The sequence below is a fragment of the Dendrobates tinctorius genome, unplaced genomic scaffold (genome assembly GCF_039654945.1).
Source record: "Dendrobates tinctorius isolate UK_male_01 unplaced genomic scaffold, ASM3965494v1 ptg000177l, whole genome shotgun sequence".
Classification (NCBI taxonomy): Eukaryota; Metazoa; Chordata; class Amphibia; order Anura; family Dendrobatidae; genus Dendrobates; species Dendrobates tinctorius.
In genome coordinates, this window is record NW_027361844.1 from 4,166,807 (window position 1) to 4,186,116 (window position 19,310).

Below are 19,310 nucleotides of genomic sequence, written 5' to 3' on the forward strand. Positions count from 1 at the left end.
AGCCCCGCAGAGAAGAGATCGGACACGTGCACAGCCCCGCAGAGAAAAGATCGGACATGTGCACAGCCCCGTAGAGAAGAGATCGGACATGTGCACAGCTCCACAGAGAAGAGATCGGACATGTGCACAGCCCCACAGAGAAGAGATCGGACTTGTGCACAGCCCCATAGAGAAGAGATCGGACATGTGCACAGCCCCGTAGAGAAGAGATCGGACATGTGCACAGCCCCACAGAGAAGAGATCGGACTTGTGCACAGCCCCACAGAGAAGAGATCGGACTTGTGCACAGCCCCATAGAGAAGAGATCGGACATGTGCACAGCCCCGTAGAGAAGAGATCGGACATGTGCACAGCTCCACAGAGAAGAGATCGGATGTGTGCACAGCCCCACAGAGAAAAGATCGGACACGTGCACAGCCCCACAGAGAAAAGATCAAACATGTGCACAGCCCCGCAGAGAAGAGATCGGACACGTGCACAGCCCCGCAGAGAAAAGATCGGACACGTGCACAGCCCCACAGAGAAGAGATTGGACACGTGCACAGCCCCGCAGAGAAGAGATCGGACACGTGCACAGCCCCGCAGAGAAGAGATCGGACACGTGCACAGCCCCACAGAGAAGAGATCGGACATGTGCACAGCCCCGTAGAGAAGAGATCGGACATGTGCACAGCCCCGCAGAGAAGAGATCGGACGTGTGCACAGCCCCGCAGAGAAGAGATCGGACACGTGCACAGCCCCTCAGAGAAAAGATCGGACACGTGCACAGCCCCGCAGAGAAGAGATCGGACACGTGCACAGCCCCGCAGAGAAGAGATCGGACACGTGCACAGCCCCGCAGAGAAGAGATCGGACACGTGCACAGCCCCGCAGAGAAGAGATCGGACATGTGCACAGCCCCACAGAGAAAAGATCGGACATGTGCACAGCCCTACAGAGAAAAGATCAAACATGTGCACAGCCCCGCAGAGAAAAGATCGGACACGTGCACAGCCCCGCAGAGAAAAGATCGGACACGTGCACAGCCCCACAGAGAAGAGATCGGACACGTGCACAGCCCCGCAGAGAAGAGATCGGACACGTGCACAGCCCCGCAGAGAAGAGATCGGACATGTGCACAGCCCCGCAGAGAAGAGATCGGACACGTGCACAGCCCCGCAGAGATCGGACATGTGCACAGCCCCACAGAGAAAAGATCAAACACGTGCACAGCTCCACAGAGAAGAGATCGGACACGTGCACAGCCCCGCAGAGAAGAGATCGGACATGTGCACAGCCCCACAGAGAAAAGATCAAACATGTGCACAGCTCCACAGAGAAGAGATCGGACACGTGCACAGCCCCACAGAGAGAAGATCGGACGTGTGCACAGCCCCACAGAGAAGAGATCGGACGTGTGCACAGCCCCACAGAGAGAAGATCGGACATGTGCACAGTCCCACAGAGAGAAGATCGGACGTGTGCACAGCCTCACAGAGAGAAGATCGGACGTGTGCACAGCCCCACAGAGAGAAGATCGGACGTGTGCACAGCCCCACAGAGAGAAGATCGGACGTGTGCACAGCCCCACAGAGAGAAGATCGGACGTGTGCACAGCCCCACAGAGAGAAGATCGGACGTGTGCACAGCCCCACAGAGAAGAGATCGGACGTGTGCACAGCCCCACAGAGAGATCGGACGTGTGCACAGCCCCACAGAGAGAAGATCGGACGTGTGCACAGCCCCACAGAGAGAAGATCGGACGTGTGCACAGCCCCACAGAGAAGAGATCGGACGTGTGCACAGCCCCACAGAGAGAAGATCGGACGTGTGCACAGCCCCACAGAGAGAAGATCGGACGTGTGCACAGCCCCACAGAGAGAAGATCGGACGTGTGCACAGCCCCACAGAGAGAAGATCGGACGTGTGCACAGCCCCACAGAGAGAAGATCCGACGTGTGCACAGCCCCACAGAGAGAAGATCCGACGTGTGCACAGCCCCACAGAGAAAAGATCGGACGTGTGCACAGCCCCACAGAGAAGAGATCGGACTTGTGCACAGCCCCACAGAGAAGAGATCGGACTTGTGCACAGCCCCACAGAGAAGAGATCGGACATGTGCACAGCCCCGTAGAGAAGAGATCGGACATGTGCACAGCTCCACAGAGAAGAGATCGGACGTGTGCACAGCCCCGCAGAGAAGAGATCGGACATGTGCACAGCCCCGCAGAGAAGAGATCGGACATGTGCACAGCCCCGCAGAGAAGAGATCGGACACGTGCACAGCCCCGCAGAGAAAAGATCGGACACGTGCACAGCCCCGCAGAGAAGAGATCGGACACGTGCACAGCCCCGCAGAGAAGAGATCGGACATGTGCACAGCCCCACAGAGAAGAGATCGGACACGTGCACAGCCCCACAGAGAAGAGATCGGACACGTGCACAGCCCCGTAGAGAAGAGATCGGACATGTGCACAGCTCCACAGAGAAGAGATCGGACGTGTGCACAGCCCCGCAGAGAAGAGATCGGACATGTGCACAGCCCCGCAGAGAAGAGATCGGACATGTGCACAGCCCCGCAGAGAAGAGATCGGACGTGTGCACAGCCCCGCAGAGAAGAGATCGGACATGTGCACAGCCCCGCAGAGAAGAGATCGGACATGTGCACAGCCCCGCAGAGAAGAGATCGGACATGTGCACATCCCCGCAGAGAAAAGATCGGACACGTGCACAGCCCCACAGAGAAGAGATCGGACACGTGCACAGCCCCACAGAGAAGAGATCGGACACGTGCACAGCCCCGTAGAAAAGAGATCGGACATGTGCACAGCTCCACAGAGAAGAGATCGGACGTGTGCACAGCCCCGCAGAGAAGAGATCGGACATGTGCACAGCCCCGCAGAGAAGAGATTGGACATGTGCACAGCCCCGCAGAGAAGAGATCGGACACGTGCACAGCCCCGCAGAGAAAAGATCGGACATGTGCACAGCCCCGTAGAGAAGAGATCGGACATGTGCACAGCTCCACAGAGAAGAGATCGGACATGTGCACAGCCCCGTAGAGAAGAGATCGGACATGTGCACAGCTCCACAGAGAAGAGATCGGATGTGTGCACAGCCCCACAGAGAAAAGATCGGACACGTGCACAGCCCCACAGAGAAAAGATCAAACATGTGCACAGCCCCGCAGAGAAGAGATCGGACACGTGCACAGCCCCGCAGAGAAAAGATCGGACACGTGCACAGCCCCACAGAGAAGAGATTGGACACGTGCACAGCCCCGCAGAGAAGAGATCGGACACGTGCACAGCCCCGCAGAGAAGAGATCGGACACGTGCACAGCCCCACAGAGAAGAGATCGGACATGTGCACAGCCCCGTAGAGAAGAGATCGGACATGTGCACAGCCCCGCAGAGAAGAGATCGGACATGTGCACAGCCCCACAGAGATCGGACACGTGCACAGCCCCGTAGAGAAGAGATCGGACATGTGCACAGCTCCACAGAGATCGGACGTGTGCACAGCCCCGCAGAGAAGAGATCGGACATGTGCACAGCCCCACAGAGAAGAGATCGGACACGTGCACAGCCCCACAGAGATCGGACATGTGCACAGCCCCACAGAGAAGAGATCGGACATGTGCACAGCCCCGTAGAGAAGAGATCGGACATGTGCACAGCCCCGTAGAGAAGAGATCGGACATGTGCACAGCCCCACAGAGAAGAGATCGGACACGTGCACAGCCCCACAGAGATCGGACACGTGCACAGCCCCACAGAGAAGAGATCGGACGTGTGCACAGCCCCGCAGAGAAGAGATCGGACATGTGCACAGCTCCACAGAGAAGAGATCGGACGTGTGCACAGCCCCGCAGAGAAGAGATCGGACATGTGCACAGCCCCGCAGAGAAGAGATCGGACACGTGCACAGCCCCATAGAATATCATGGTCTATTCCTGGTGACTTGCAAAATTCAGACTTTACTGTTACAAAAAAACACACAGACACTTGTGTTGTTTGCGCTACTGACGAGGTGCACCCGACCCTCCCGACCGCCTCTCTGGTGTCACCCCGGGTAATGCGCCCCTGTGCTCCTCCCTCCTCTCAGGATGAACCTTCTGCTTTCGGTTTAGGTAGGAACTAGGAAGTGACAGGGCGGCGGCGCAGCGTGCACACGGGACAGCACCGGGCGGCCCCCGCTCCTCTCTGGGGTCTCTATACTTTACTGTGAAGTTGTGGCATGGTGACAATGGTCGGGGGACACTTGTAGGAGGTGTCGGGGCTTCTGCAGACGGGTTGTCGGCAGTTTTCTAACTTTGGTGAGTGGCAGTCGGGCTTATGAGGAAGTGCGGCGGGGCTGTGGGACGTGTCCGGACGGCGGGGCTGTGGGACGTGTCCGGACGGCGGGGCTGTGGGACGTGTGCGGACCGCGCGGCGGCCTCACCGGGTATCGCGCTCAGCAGCCACCATACACGCACTCTACATCCCCGGGTCTGGTGTAGAAGCAGACATCTCTGGCCCGCCTGTGCATGACTCCATGCCCCAACTTTCCAGAGCTCTGCCCCAATGCCACCACGTTCAGACCTTACATTCTTACTACGTTTTTCCTGTTTACTTTCTATCAAGGGACGTAATTAGTGTTCACAACGTATCCATTCCATAACTAGTGCAAGCAGAAGCCTGCAGCCCCACTGATTAACATGGGGTCATCTGTGTTTTGCTTTGTGTCAGTTTTTAGAACAAGAAAAATGTCATCATGTAAACGTCATAGTGTCTAAAATCTGAAGAATTCCGAAACCCGGACCGACCCCATGATAATTAGTGGGACCCGCAGGCTGAACACTGCCTACGGGCTCTTTCAGATGTTCCTATCTCCGGTATGTGTGGAGAGTTTTCACACCGGAGACACATGCCGGGATCACACGTGAGAAACTCGGATGAGTCTCCCTTCTTAATACGCGGCATAGCCACCAACACTCAGATCGTGCAGCTGCATAGAAATACATGCATCAGCACGCTCTGCTCCCGAGTGCCGGCTATTAAGATGCGAGACTCGTCCGAGTTTCTCACATGTGAGATCCCGGCCATACATGTAGACCCTTTCAAGTGAATGGGTCTGTGCACATGTCAGTGTTTTTCCATGGACCATGTGTCCATGGGCAAACACGCTGACATGACCATTTTTTCACAGCTGCATGGGGCACAATACATCCCCCACATGGATGATAGCAGTACTTTTAGCGCTGTTCCCCGGTGCTGAAGACCGCTCTCTTCATTCTCCCTTGCTCTGCATGTGATCAGTGCAAGGAGGGGAGAATGATGAGAGTTATATTCAACTAATAACAGCAAGAGCAGGCGGCGGCTGATGGGACTACTCCCCATCAGCCAATACCTGCTGACACTAATAACAGTGAGAGCAGGCGACAGCGGATGGGAGTATTCATCAGCCGCCGCCTGTGCTATAAATAAATAAATGAAAAAAAAACTGGGATCCTACTCATTTTTGATAACCAGCCTTGATAAAGCAGACAGCTGGGGGCTGGTATTAGGCTGGTGTAATGGATATTGACCCCCCCAGTCTTAAAATAGCAGCTTGTAACTGCCCAGAAAAGTCACTTCTATTAAATGCGCCAATTCTGGCGCTTTTCCCGGCTCTTCCCACTTGCCCTGTAGTGGTGGCAAGTGGGGTAATATTTGTGCTGTTGATGTCACCTTTGTATTGTCAGGTGACATCGAGTCCACAGATTAGTAAGGGAGAAGCGTCTTATTAGACACCTATCCATTACTAATCCTATAGTTTTATGGTAAATAAAGACACAGCCAGAATAAAGTGAATAAAGTCTTTTATTTGAAATAAAAACAAAACACTTTTACATTTTTATTTAAAAAAAGACGTGAGATTGGGATATATAGTGGGTACAGAAAGTATTCGGATCCCTTTAAATTTTTCACTCTTTGTTTCATTGCAGACATTTGGTAAATTCAAAGAAGTTAATTTTTTTCTCATTAATGTACACTCTGCACCCCATCTTGACTGAAAAAAACAAATGTAGAAATTTTTGCAAATTTCTTTAACCCCTTCACTACCAAGGGTGGTTTGCACGATCATGACCGGGCCAATTTTTACAATTCTGACCACTGTCCCTTTATGAGGTAATAACTCTGAAATGCTTCCATGGATCCCGGTGATTCTGACATTTATTTCTTGTGACATATTGTACTTCATGTTAGTGATAAAATTTCATTCAAATAACTTGCGTTTATTTGTGAAAAAAGCGGAAATTTGGCAAAAAATTTTAATATTTCGCAATTTTCCAACTTTGAATTTTTATGCTCTTAAATCACAGAGATACGGCACACAAAAAACTTAATAAATAACATTTCCCACATGTTTACTTTACATCAGCACAATTTTGGAACCAACATTTTTTTTTGTTAGGAAGTTATAAGGGTTAAAAGTTGACCAGCGATTTCTCATTTTTGCAACACCATTTTATTTTTACGGACCACATCACATTTGAAGCCACTTTGAGGGGTCCATATGATAGAAAATACCCAAAAGTGACACCATTCTAAAAACTGCACCCCTTAAGGTGCTCAAAACCACATTCAAGAAGTTTATTAACCCTTCAGGTGCGTCACAGGAATTTTTTTGAATATTTAAAAAAAATGAACATTTAACTTTTTTTCACAAAAAAAATACTTCAGGTTCAATTTTTTTTATTTTACCAAGGGTAACAGGAGAAATTGGACTGCAAAAGTTATTGTGCAGTTTGTCCTGAGTACGCTGTTACCTGATATGTGGGGGGGAACCACTGTTTCGGCGCATGGCAGAGCTCAGAAGGGAAGAAGCGCCGTTTGACTTTTTCAGTGCAAAATTGGCTGGAATACAGATCGGATGCCATGTCACTTTTGGAGAGCCCCTGATGTACCTAAACAGTGGGAACCCCCCCACAAGTGACCCCATTTTGGAAACTAGACCCCCCAAGGAACTTATCTAGATGTGTGGTGAGAACTTTGAACCCACAAGAGCTTCACAGAAGTTTCTAACGTACAGCGGTACAATTAAAAAATCATATTTTTTTCACAAAAATGATCTTTTCACCCCCAATTTTTATTTTCCCAAGGGTAACAGGACCCTAAAAGTTATTGTACAATTTGTCCTGAGTACGCTGATACCCCATATGTGGGTGTAAACGACTATTTGGGCGCATGGCAGAGCTCAGAAGGGAAGCAGCGCCATTTGACTTTTTTGGCTGGAATTGAGATCGGACACTATGTCGCGATTGGAAAACCCCTGATGTACCAAAACAGTGAAAACCCCCCACAAATGACACCATTTTGGAAAATAGACCCCCCAAGGAACTTATAGATGTGTGGTGAGAACTTTGAACCCCCCCAGTGCTTCACAGAAGTTTATTACGCCCGGGAATGAAAATAAAAAAATCGTATTTTTTCCACAAACATGGTCTTTTAGTCACCAATTTTTTTTTATTTTCCCAAGGGTACCAGGAGAAATTGGACCCCAAAAGTTGTTGTACAATTTGTCCTGAGTACGCTGATACCCCATATGTGGGAGAAAACTACTGTATGGGCACACGTCGGGGCTCGGAAGGGAAGTAGTGACGTTTTGGAATGCAGACTTTGATGGAATGGTTTGCGGGTGTCATGTTGCCTTTGGAGAGCCCCTAATGTACCTAAATAGTGCAAACCCCCCACAAATGACCCCATTTTGGAAAATAGACCCCCTAAGGAACTTATCTAGATGTGTGGTGAGCACTTTGAACCCCCAAGGGCTTCTCAGAAGTTTATAATGCCCGGGCATGAAAATAAAAAAATTGTATTTTTTCCGTCACCAATTTTTTTATTTTCGCAAGGGTAACAGGAGAAATTGGACCCCCAAAAGTTGTCCAATTTGTCCTGAGTACGCTGATACCCCATATGTGGGAGAAAACTACTGTATGGGCACACGTCGGGGCATGGAAGGGAAGTAGTGACGTTTTGGAATACAGACTTTGATGGAATGGTCTGCGGGTGTCATGTTGCCTTTGGAGAGCCCCTAATGTACCTAAACAGTGGAAACCCCCCACAAATGACCCCATTTTGGAAACTAGACCCCCTAAGAAACTTATCTAGATGTGTGGTGAGCACTTTGAACCCCCAAGTGCTTCACAGAAGTTTATAACGCCCGGGCGTGAAAATAAAAAAATCATTTTTTTCCACAAAAATGATATTAACAGGATAACAGGAGAAATTGGACCCCAAAAGTTGTTTTGCAATTTGTCCTGAGTAGGCTGATACCCCATATGTGGAGGTAAACCACTGTTTGGGCGCATGGCAGAGCTTGGAAGGGAAGGAGCACCATTTGACTTTTTCAACGCAGAATTGGCTGGAATTGAGATCAGACGCCATGTTTCATTTGGAGAGCACCTGATGTGCCCAAACAGTGTAAACCCCCCAATTATAACTCCAACCCTAACCCCAACACACCCCTAACCCTAATCTCAGCCCTAACGCTAGCCCTAGCCCTAACGGGAAAATGGAAATAAATACATTTTCTTTTAATTTTATTATTTTTCCCGAACTAAGGGGGTGATAACAGGGGGTTTGATTTACTATTTATGGCGGTTTTTATATTTGGCAGCTGTCACACGCTAAAAGACTCTTTTTATTGTAAAAATAGTTTTTGCATCACCACATTTTGAGTGCTATAATTTTTTCATATTTTGACACACCGAGTCATGTGAGGTCTTATTTTTTGCGGGAGGAGTTGACGTTTTTATTGATACCATTTTCGGGCACGTGACTTTTTTTAGCGCTTTTTATTCCGATTTTTGGGAAGCAGAATGAACAAAAACCAGCGTTTCATGAATTTCTTTTGGGGGGTGCGTTTACACCGTTCTGCGTGCGGTAAAATTGATAAAGCGCTTTTATTCTTCGGGTCGGTACGGTTACAGCGATACCTCATTTATGTAGTTTTTTTATGTTTTGGCACTTTTATGCAATGAAAACAATTTTATATAAAAAATATTTATTTTTGCATCGCTTTATTCTGTGAGCTATAACTTTTTTATATTTTGACTGATGATTCTGTATGGCAGCTCGTTTTTTGCGGGACAAGATGACGTTTTCAGCGGTACAATGGATATTTATATGCGTCTTTTTGATCGCGCGTTATTGCACTTTTTGTTTGGCGGTATGATAATAAATCATTATTTTTTGCTTCGTTTTTTATTTTTTAAGGGGTTCACTAAAGGGGTTAACTAATGGGACAGTTTTATAGGGTGGGTCGTTACGGACGCGGCGATACCAAATATGCGTACTTTTATTTTGTTTTTTTTATTTAAAAAAATGAATTTATTTGAGAATATTTTTTTTTTAATTTATTTAGCGATTTTTTTAAAAATTATTTTTACACTTTTTTTTTTTCTTTTAACTTTATTACATTGTCCCAGGGGGGACATCACTGTCCTGTGACAGATCGCCGATCTGTCACATCACAGATCACTGTGACAGATTAGCGATCTGTCACAGGCACAGACACAGACTTCCTCATGCCTGCGCTTTGCAGGCACTGAGGAATCCAGCTCCCTGCAGGCCCCCGAAGGTCCCCGTCGCCATATTGGATCCGGGGACCTGCAGGGAAAGAGACCCCCGCAGCAGCGCTGCACATTGCGCTGCTGTGGAGCCCCCTCCCTGCCGATGCTTCCCTTTAACCCCCGGTACACCGCGATCGTGTTTGATCGCGGTGTGCAAGGGGTTAACGTATCGAGGGCTGTCCGTGACCGCCCCTGACACATTGTGCCGGGTGTCAGCTGTGATAATCAGATCGCGCTAGACGTAATATTCCGTCCATGGGACTTAGGGCCCAGGTCGCATGGGCGGAATATTACGTCCAATGTAGGAAAGGGGTTAAAAAGAAAAACTGAAATATCACACAGTCATAAGTATTCAGACCCTTTGTTCCCTTTGCTCAGTATTGAGTTGAAGCACCCTTTTGAGCTAGTACAGCCATGAGCCTTCTTGAGAATGATTCAACAAGTTTTTCACACCTGGATTTGGGGATCCTCTGCCAGTCTTCCTTCCAGATCCTCTACAGAGGTGAATGTTGGAGGACAGCCATTGTCAGGTCTCTCCAGAGATGCTCAATTGGGTTTAGGTCAAGGGCTCTGGCTGGGCCAGGCAATAATGGTCACAGAGTTGTTCTGAAGACACTCCTTTGTTATTTTGGCTGTGTGCCTAGGGTCATTGTCTTGTTGGAAGGTGAACCTTCGGCTAAGTCTGATGTCCAGAGCACTCTGGAAGAGGTTTTCATCCAGGATATCTCTGTGCTTGGCCGCATTCATGTTTCCTTCAATGGCAATTAGTCATCCTGTCCCTGCAGCTGAAAAACACCCCCATAGCATGATGCTGCCACCACCATGTTTCACTGTTGGGATTGTATTGGGCAGGTGATGAGCAGTGCCTGGTTTTCTCTACACATACCACTTAGAATTATCACCAAAAAGGTCTATCTTCGTCTCATCAGACCAGAGAATCTTATTTCTCATAGTCTGGGAGTCCTTCATGTGTTTTTTATTTTTTAGCAAACTCTATGTGGGCTTTCATATGTCTTGCACTGAGGAGAGGCTTCCATCGGGCCACTCTGCCATAAAGGCCCTACTGGTGGAGGGCTGCAGTGATTGTTGACTTTGTGGAACTTTCTATCATCTCATTGTGCATTTCTGGAGCTCAGCCACAGTGATCTTGGGGTTCTTCTTTACCTCTCTCACCAAGGCTCTTCTCTCACGATTGCTCAGTTTGGCTGGACGGCCAGTCCTAAGAAGACTTCTGGTGGTCCCAAACTTCTTCCATTTAAGGAATATGGAGGCCACTGCTCTTAGGAACCTTGAGTACTGCAGAAATTCTTTTGTAACCTTGGCCAGATCTGTGCCTTGCTACAATTCTGTCTCAGCTCCTTGGCCAGTTCCTTTGACCTCATGACTCTTATTTGGTCTGACATGCACTGTGAGCTGTGAGGTCTTATATAGACAGGTGTGTGCCTTTACAGATCAATTCCTATCAGTTTAATTAAACACAGCTGGACTCCAATGAAGGAGTAGAACCATCTCAAGAAGGATCACAAAGAAATGGACAGCATGTGACTTAAATATGAGTGTCTCAGCAAAGGGTCTGAATACCTATGACCATGTGATATTTTAGTTTTTCTTTTTTTCATAAATTTGCAAAAATGTCTACATTTCTGTTTTTTATCAAGATGGGGTGCAGAGTGTACATTGATGAGGAAAAAAAGAACTATTTTGAATTTACCAAATGGCTGCAATGAAACAAAGAATGACAAATTTAAAGGAGTCTGAATACTTTCCGTATCCACTGTAAGTTCACCTTCCAGCAGGACAACAACCCTAAACACATTGTCATACAATGTAATGGTTTAGAACAGGGGTGAGCAATTCATTTTTCCAAGGTTCCACATGAGAGACGATGACGTTGTGGAGGGCCAAACCAATAAGTTGAAATTAATTCTTCTCAATATTAATATTAACGTAAAATAATTATAATTAATGTTATATCACTTAATATTGAGCAGAATTAAGTATACTGCCATCCTATATAAAATATGAGCCCGCACACAGTCCCCTATATACCATACCAGCCCACACAGCCCCCTACATAGAGTATGATCTCCCACATAGCCCTTCTAAATACAGTATGAACCCCTACATAATCTCAATACAGTATGAACCCCCTACATAGCCCAACTGTATACAGTATGAGCCCCTACATAGTGTTTCAAAATACATTATGAACGCTCACATAGCCTATATACAGTGTGAGCCCTCACAGCCACATATACACATTAAGAGCCCCCACATAGCCATAGCCCACAACATATAGAATGAGCTTCCACATAGCCTCCTATATACAGTATAAACCACCACCTAGCCCCCTATATACAGTATGAGCCCCCTCATAGCCTCTCTGTATACATCGAGATCCCACGTAGCATCTCTATTCAATATGAGTCCTGACATAACTCTCTATATATACAGTATGAACCCTACATAACTTATTTTATACAGTATGTCCCCCACATAGTCCTACTAAATTCAGTATGATCCCCCTGTATACAGTATAAGACCCCACATGCCTCCTATATATGGTATGGGCCCCCACATAACCTCCTAAATACAGTATTAACCCACACATAGCCTCCTATACACAATGTGAGCCCTTACATTGCCACCTATGCACATCAATAGCCCCCACATAGCCCATTATATATTATATGAGCCCCCACATAGCCTCCCATATGCAGTATGAGCACCCACATAGCCTCTCTATATATAATATGAGCTCTTACATAGCTCCCTATATGCAGTATGAACCCTCACAATCTCCTTTATACAGTATGGGCCCCCACATAGCTTCCTATATATACTGTAGTATGAACCCCCACATAGCGCACTATATATGGTATGAGCACCCACATACTCTCCTATATACTATGTGAACCCCCACATAGCCTCCTATATACTGTGTGAGCCCCCACATAGCCTCTCAATATATAATATGAACCTCCACACAGCACCCTATATAATGTATGTGCCCCACATGGCTTCCTAAATACATGCAAACGTCCCATACACGTATAAAAAAAAAAAAACATCACATGCTCCTGTTCCCCCGATAAGAGGTGAGAAAGGGTTTTCTCTAGAATCAATGTATTTCTCTATCACTTCATTGGGGGACACAGGAAACCATGAGTGTATGCTGCTGCCACTAGGAGGCGCTGACAATATGCAGAAAAAAGTTAGCTCTTCCTCTGCAGTATACACCGCACCGACCAGCACTAGTGTAGCAAGTTTAGCTTAGTGTCAGTAGGAGGTGGACACGGGTCTTTTACTTGACCCATATCTACCTCAGTGTTTCGTTGTTTCTTTTCAGATGGATATTCTTAGTCTGGAAGGAAACAGTGTGAATAGTCACAACTGTACTCCCACATAGAGACTATGATTACGGCGTGTACTGCCAGCCCGTATCATCACAAGTCTGGCCGGCAGGACCCCAGCCCCTAACACAGAAGAGTGTTTAGGTGATCCGAATTTTGGTCCTGGCCCCGTCTCCTACCCACTTGCCCACCAGAGCCTGTCGGTTGCAGGAGGCATGGCTGTCCCCCATATCCAGGATGCTCATGTCAAAGGATGTTCCTGACTACAGCGGAACGGAGAGGTACTTCTCTTTCCCGCACTTTCCCCTCTGTCCATTTCTTCATAGGGCCTGAGAGTTAAAATGGACCTGTTAGCCCTATACCTCTGGATAGGTTTCCCTTGTAGGAAGCACAAGGGTAGTTTAGACCTTTTTGTCTATTGGCACCTGTGTGAGAGTTACCTGAGGCTGGAACTATGGGCTCAGGGGTTTATTTTGCAGCATTTTTTAGGCCTCTGCGCTGCCCCCCCCCCCCCCCGTCTCGCCTGTCTCCTCTACTAATTTAGGTCCCGGCTTATGTGCGGCCTGGTTGCATCGGTTAGCTCCCCCTCATTCATTCCCGACTTTTTGGGCAGGCTTTTCTCCCGCCCATCGCTGTCACACCCCCCTTCCTCTTTTAGTGGCGCTTAAACTGCGCACCTTTTTGTGGTTTGAAAGCCCTCATTTTTCCTCCCCGCGATCGCCATCTGCCGACACCTGGACCCAGGAGGTGGCGCTTGCTCCAGGTAACAGGCGGGTTGCGGAGTGTAAGCCAGGCACAGCGAAATAAAGCTCGAAGGGGCAATACTTTTTGCAGGCTCAGTGATTGGTGAGAGAAAACAACATTCCTAAGTGCTCTAGAGTAGTGCGGTCATGGGTGTAATAAGTACTCTAGAGTCGGGCAGTCTCCGGTGTAATAAATGCCCTAGAGCAGTGCAGTCACTGGTGTAATAAGTGCTCTAGAGTCATGCAGTCAACAGTAATGGGTATTGCAGTACACCCCAGGCTGCCGTCATCTGTACCACTGTCAGCTTTCCTCTCTTCACAGGGAGATGGGCCATTATAAGACCTGCTGTATGACAATTGCTCTGTAGAATGTTTCACTTGCACGTTTCCCCTCAGAGATTTCCGTTATGTCACACTGCTGTTGTGATTTCTGCTATTACATATCTGTGCCTTGATTTCAGCAAAGCAAGGCTCCTCCATTACTCTACACAGAAGGATGCTATAGCCCTGGCATATCATACGCTTCCATATCTCTTGCTCACAGGCACTCCCCCAACATCGCTCACAGGCACTCCCCCTACATCCCCTCTCCTGAGGCTAGCATTACACTGCTCTAAGCAGAGAGGGGAGCTGCTTCTACCCTTTCAGGACTGCAGTGTTTGGGACCAACTTCCAGCTGGATAAAAGTCTGTATTCTCCAGCAACATCTGCTGTGGCTCAGTGGACAAAGAAGCTGACCACAAATTGAAGGCCCAGGGGTTTGAACCCAGGTGCACAACAGAGAGTAGAGTTTAGTCTCCTGATTCCAAGCCTACAGCTCTGCCTTCTGGAGAAATGACTGTACAGGATATACTTTAGAACAGACTTTGTGGGTGGCTTACTACATGTGAAACAGTTATTCTGCCTAATGCCATCAGGTATCCAGACCTAGACCGCAACACAGAATTGGCTCTCTCAAAAACCCTTCTCCAGGATTCTCTCCACGCTGATTTAGTCACAGGATACTGAGAGCCGATTGCAGCAGTGCTCTATCTGTTATCCAGGTTTCAAACACATCACCTACCAGCTACAGTCAGTATTTTGAAACTGCCGTATTTTAAGTGGATAATAATAATAATACTTTATTTTTTATATAGCGCTAACATATTCCGCAGCGCTTTACAGTTTGCACATATTTTCATCACTGTCCCTGATGGGGCTCACAATCTAAATTCCCTATCAGTATGTTTTTTTGGAGTGTGGGAGGAAACCGGAGTGCCCGGAGGAAACCCACGCAAACACGGGGAGAACATACAAACTCCTTGCAGATGTTGTCCTTGGTGGGACTCGAACCCAGGACTCCACTAACCACTGAGCCACCGTGCTGCCCAAACGGATCAAACGTGTCTTGGGTTGACTGCTGCAGTGGTACTGGTGTTCTGTACTGTATTCAGATGAGTCAGATGCACTCTCCTTCACGTTCAATTGCAGCAGTACTCTATCCGCTATCCAGAATTTAGATGCGTCACCTAACAGATACGTTTTGTCGATACCTGCCGTCTTTCCAGCTATTCAGACATGCCCGAGGTCGATTGCTGCATCGGTCCTGCTCTTCTGTTCCATAGTCAGGTGAGTCAGAAGCACCCTCTATCACTTACCTCAGGGTCTTTTGCAGCATCTGCCTATGCTCCCTTCTATTCACCACTTAGTGAGTCAGAGGAGCCTGGTATTCATTACTTCTGGATGGCTGTGTTAGGGACCGCGGAACGCACTAAATATAAAATAATAGAAAGTGCGTTCGCCGCATGGGGTCCACCGTGCAGAGGTGTTAAACTGCTATATAATGGCAGACGCACAATATGGCAGTATATCGCACACGGGTTGAACGTCACCCGGTGTGCAATGGGCGTACTCTGTTATATTCACAGAGTCGCCTTAAGGCATAAACATAAATGCCGAGCCTGTTGACCTCACAGGTCTCAGCGGTGTGCACGCACGGTATATGGTCACAGGACTCGGGCCCAAGACACAGGGTCGGTGTCCGTCTAGACCTACCGTGCGTGCGGCGTCGCTACCGCGGACGCTCACAAGTGCTGCTGACCGCAGTGCGGCAACTGACTCAGCCGCTATATGACAATGCCCAGGAGGGGCGCACTGTCAGACGCTAGCTCTGTGGAGATGAGCACTGAGGCTTGTAGCATGCCACTGACTGGCGCTGACTCTAAGGCTAAGTCCCTATCCACACACGTAATATCAGAGGGAGGGGATCTTAATGAGTCATTTGCAGGTTCATGCATCCATCATCATTCACACAGTAGCAATTAGAGACTACACTAGCGCATAGCCGAGCGGCCATGCGGACCTTTTATAGCCGTGCGGGACCTTCCAGATCTCTGGGATGGACCAATCAGATCAGGAGAATCACCTGAGCACGTGACTCCCGATCTCCAATTGGAGATCGTCTCGTGAGCATGCCCATTAGCGTGACGAGAGGACATAGCCACTGGAGTGGCTTGCTGCAGGGCAGCCTGCGCTGCTATTGCTGACCCAGAGGTGGCAGTGTAGGGAAGGTGACCTGACGGACGGACGGACTAGTCAGAGTGAAGAAAGATAGGTTTGCACAGTGTAGGTAGGAGACAGTGATTACAGTGGGGAAACAACTAGAAAAGTGTAGTGGACGTGCAGTACCTTGGGATGACCATTAGATGGCAGGGTGGAGTGTGAGCAAAGGACTTTACAGCAGCTTAGGGCTTTAGAAACCGTTGGTCATGGGGGGCGTGGTGACAGTTAGTGACAGTTTCAAGGAACCGGGGAAGTTATAAATTCTGAGGGAGGGTTCCAGAAGATTCCAGTCCCCAGGGGGGAGCCCAGGTGACAGGAGGACCACGCCAGTCTGTGTTCCCTGAGGAGATTCCGACCAGGGGGACTGAGGAGAGGAAACGTCAGGGGGGTGGTCCTGACAGGGAAGGACCGCAGCAGAGACAAGGCTCTGGGTGGAAGACACCGTATGTGTTACGACGAAACTGACCAGTAAAGTGCTGTTGGTGTACGGGCCTAAGGCGGCCACAGTAACCGAGCTGTCAGGATTGTCACAGTGCGAGACGGGACGTGACGTATAAATACGTCCCTAGTGTAACATACGGTGTTGGAGCGGCCCTGAACACGGAGGGCAGAGAGAGAGATATCGCGGTGTACCGCGAGGACCGTCAGTCGGACGGTGAGCAATAAACTTGGACCTGTTGCACCCAGAATCTGCCTCATCGTGTCTCTGTATCATCTCTGCGCGGTAAGAAGTGGGACCACCCCCTATCACCCCCCCAGCTCGGCACCCCACCACCGTCTCTACATTTGGCGTAGTCGGCAGGATCGCCGCCGCTAATACGCTATCTTCTGCGGCAGGCCTGCAACTGAAGGACTGAGGAAAACTTGGACTGCTCTATTTCGGATTATAAACACCTGTGGACTAAAAATTACTGACCTGTGGATTACAAATTGGGACGCTGTGTCGGATCTGTGTTGCTTGCAGAGGATCCAAGGCAGTAGCTGATTCTGCCCAAGATGGCGGTATTACTTCAGCGCAGAGGAGAGGTCCGGGTGTTTGCAGTTGTTCAGAATGGACTGGGACCCCCTCCAACGTACCCCAAAAGGAAGCAACATATGCCCGGAGACCGACGTTTCCATATATTGGACCCTGGCAGATGGATGGAAAGGTCTGCCAACGCCCCACCCAGCAGGAGTGGCACAGAAGAAAAACTTGGCTGCGGCTGTCTGACGCCATTCGAGTGCTACCCAACCGACGGTATGAGATGCTGCGGGTGTCGGGGCATTGGCCGCCTGGAGTGGCAATGGCGGCGAGAGATGGAGCTGCACCAGAAGTCATCTTCAGATTTACGGGCAGGCAGCGGGATGCTGAGCCGGGGAGCGGAGCCTGAGGGGAGTCAGCGAGAACGGCTGCCACCAATACCAGCAGAGGACTTCTCAGCGGAGCCCCCGAGTCCGGAGGGAAGGCCCGCAGGACAGTGGAGCAAGGAACGGAGGCTGCGGGGGAAACTGCGTGATGATGAAACGGAGGCCGCAGCGCCGGGGAAGGTGAGAGTACCCCCGGCCCTACCAGTGCCTCCGCAAGCGGCCCCCACCATTCTGCTGCAGCACGCGGCCCCCTGCGCACCGGAAGGCCTAGTTACCACGGGCCCCGTGGTGTATGCAGAGCTGAGCGAGGCCCCCGCTCATGTCCCCGAACTACCCCGCCCGGAGTCACCAGTGCAGAGCTCACCCAAAGAAGACGCTGCTGCGCTTTCCCTGCTAATAGCAGCTGCATCGTTGAAATCGGCCGTTACTCCAGCTCCGTTGGAAGTAGTGGATGCGGCCTGTCCTGAGGCCGCGGTTATGCCGCTGCTGGAGTCGGCTGCGACTGATTTAGCGGGCCCTGTGATTCCAGCCCCCGAGGACCCGGTTCTCCCCATTTGCCACCTGACCTCAGCGGCTGCTGGGCCGCAGAAATCTTCGGCCGTTTCTGTCTTGCGGTCTTTTTCAGCGGAGTCCCGCCCACTGGACTCCAGGGCCCGTGCTGTTCCCTCCGTGTGGGAAGCGGAGGTGATCAGGAAGAAAAAGGCCCGGGAGCAGGAAGTGTGGAACCTGCTCCACACTCAAGGAGAGGCCGTCATGGAAAAGAAGAGGACTTGAATGGACACCCTCAGTATCCCCGTGGAGCCCTCACCTCTGTCCATTGAGAGTGGTATAGACTGTCAGGAGTTCGATGCACCGTTGTGCAGATTATAAGGACAGTTGCATTTAGAAAAAAGTTTTGTTGTTGTTTAACTGATGCAACTATTTTCTCTCTCTTTCTTTCTTCTTTCTATGTTCTTTATATACGAAAATATGTTTACCTGACAGAACGGGGATACGGAAAAGTGGAGGAGTGTCCAGGTCCAAGGAAGGGGGAGGAAGAAAGAGGAAATGCAATGTTATGTTATATTTTGGTTTTAAAAGTAAGAGAAAATGGAAAAAAAAAAAAATTATAAAAAAAAATGGGTACTTGTGCTATTATAAAGTTGTATGATGTATAATATGCAAAGTAAAATGCAACAGGTCCGGGTAAGGGAAGGTCTGCGGGACCAAAGGAAAGTGTGAGATCCGGTAGGGATCTAAGAGTTGAGGTCTGGGAGACCGGGACGCCGACCATGACATGTAATTGAAAGAAGGAAAATGAATGGGAAGATGTGAGAAAGACAGCCGTCCTAGGTCAGGTCCCCGACACCACGGACACCCCTGAAGAAGGAAAGGCGGGCGCCGGCAATGATCTGGTAGGTGAGTGGCCTCGATCATGGCGTACCGGATAGTGAAAGGTAACAGTAGGGGAGAGTAGGGGAAAGATACACGCCGTAGAGAGAATACGGGTGTACCTTGCCCAATTTGAAAGACGTTGTCATGTGGCGTGCGCGCTGGTGAGTAGCAGTAGGCTGCTCAGAGCATAGTGCTCCCAGTATGGTTCGGCCCCCGCAGATAGTGGGTTTGGCTCAACTTCTGGTCCGACAACAGAATGTAGGTGTAGATTCAGAACGACGAAGGCAGGGATGACGATTGTCGAGGACGACAATGGACAAAGGAAGGGGGAGTGTAGGGAAGGTGACCTGACGGACGGACGGACTAGTCAGAGT

The 19,310-nt window shown here is 49.3% G+C and overlaps 1 protein-coding gene across 3 annotated transcripts in view; it reads left to right on the plus strand.

Annotated features, from left to right (window-relative positions):
• The first annotated feature begins 3,870 nt into the window (after nt 1-3,870).
• CASP10 (caspase 10) overlaps nt 3,871-19,310 on the plus strand; it is a 121,886-nt gene continuing 106,446 nt past the window's right edge. For 2 of the 3 annotated variants that reach the window (XM_073551481.1, XM_073551479.1), the window contains exon 1: nt 4,141-4,298. The gene's annotated coding sequence lies outside the window, so the exon portion shown is untranslated. Of the gene's footprint in view, nt 4,113-4,140; nt 4,299-19,310 lie in introns of those variants that run through there. The other variant, XM_073551480.1, reaches the window with a different exon arrangement.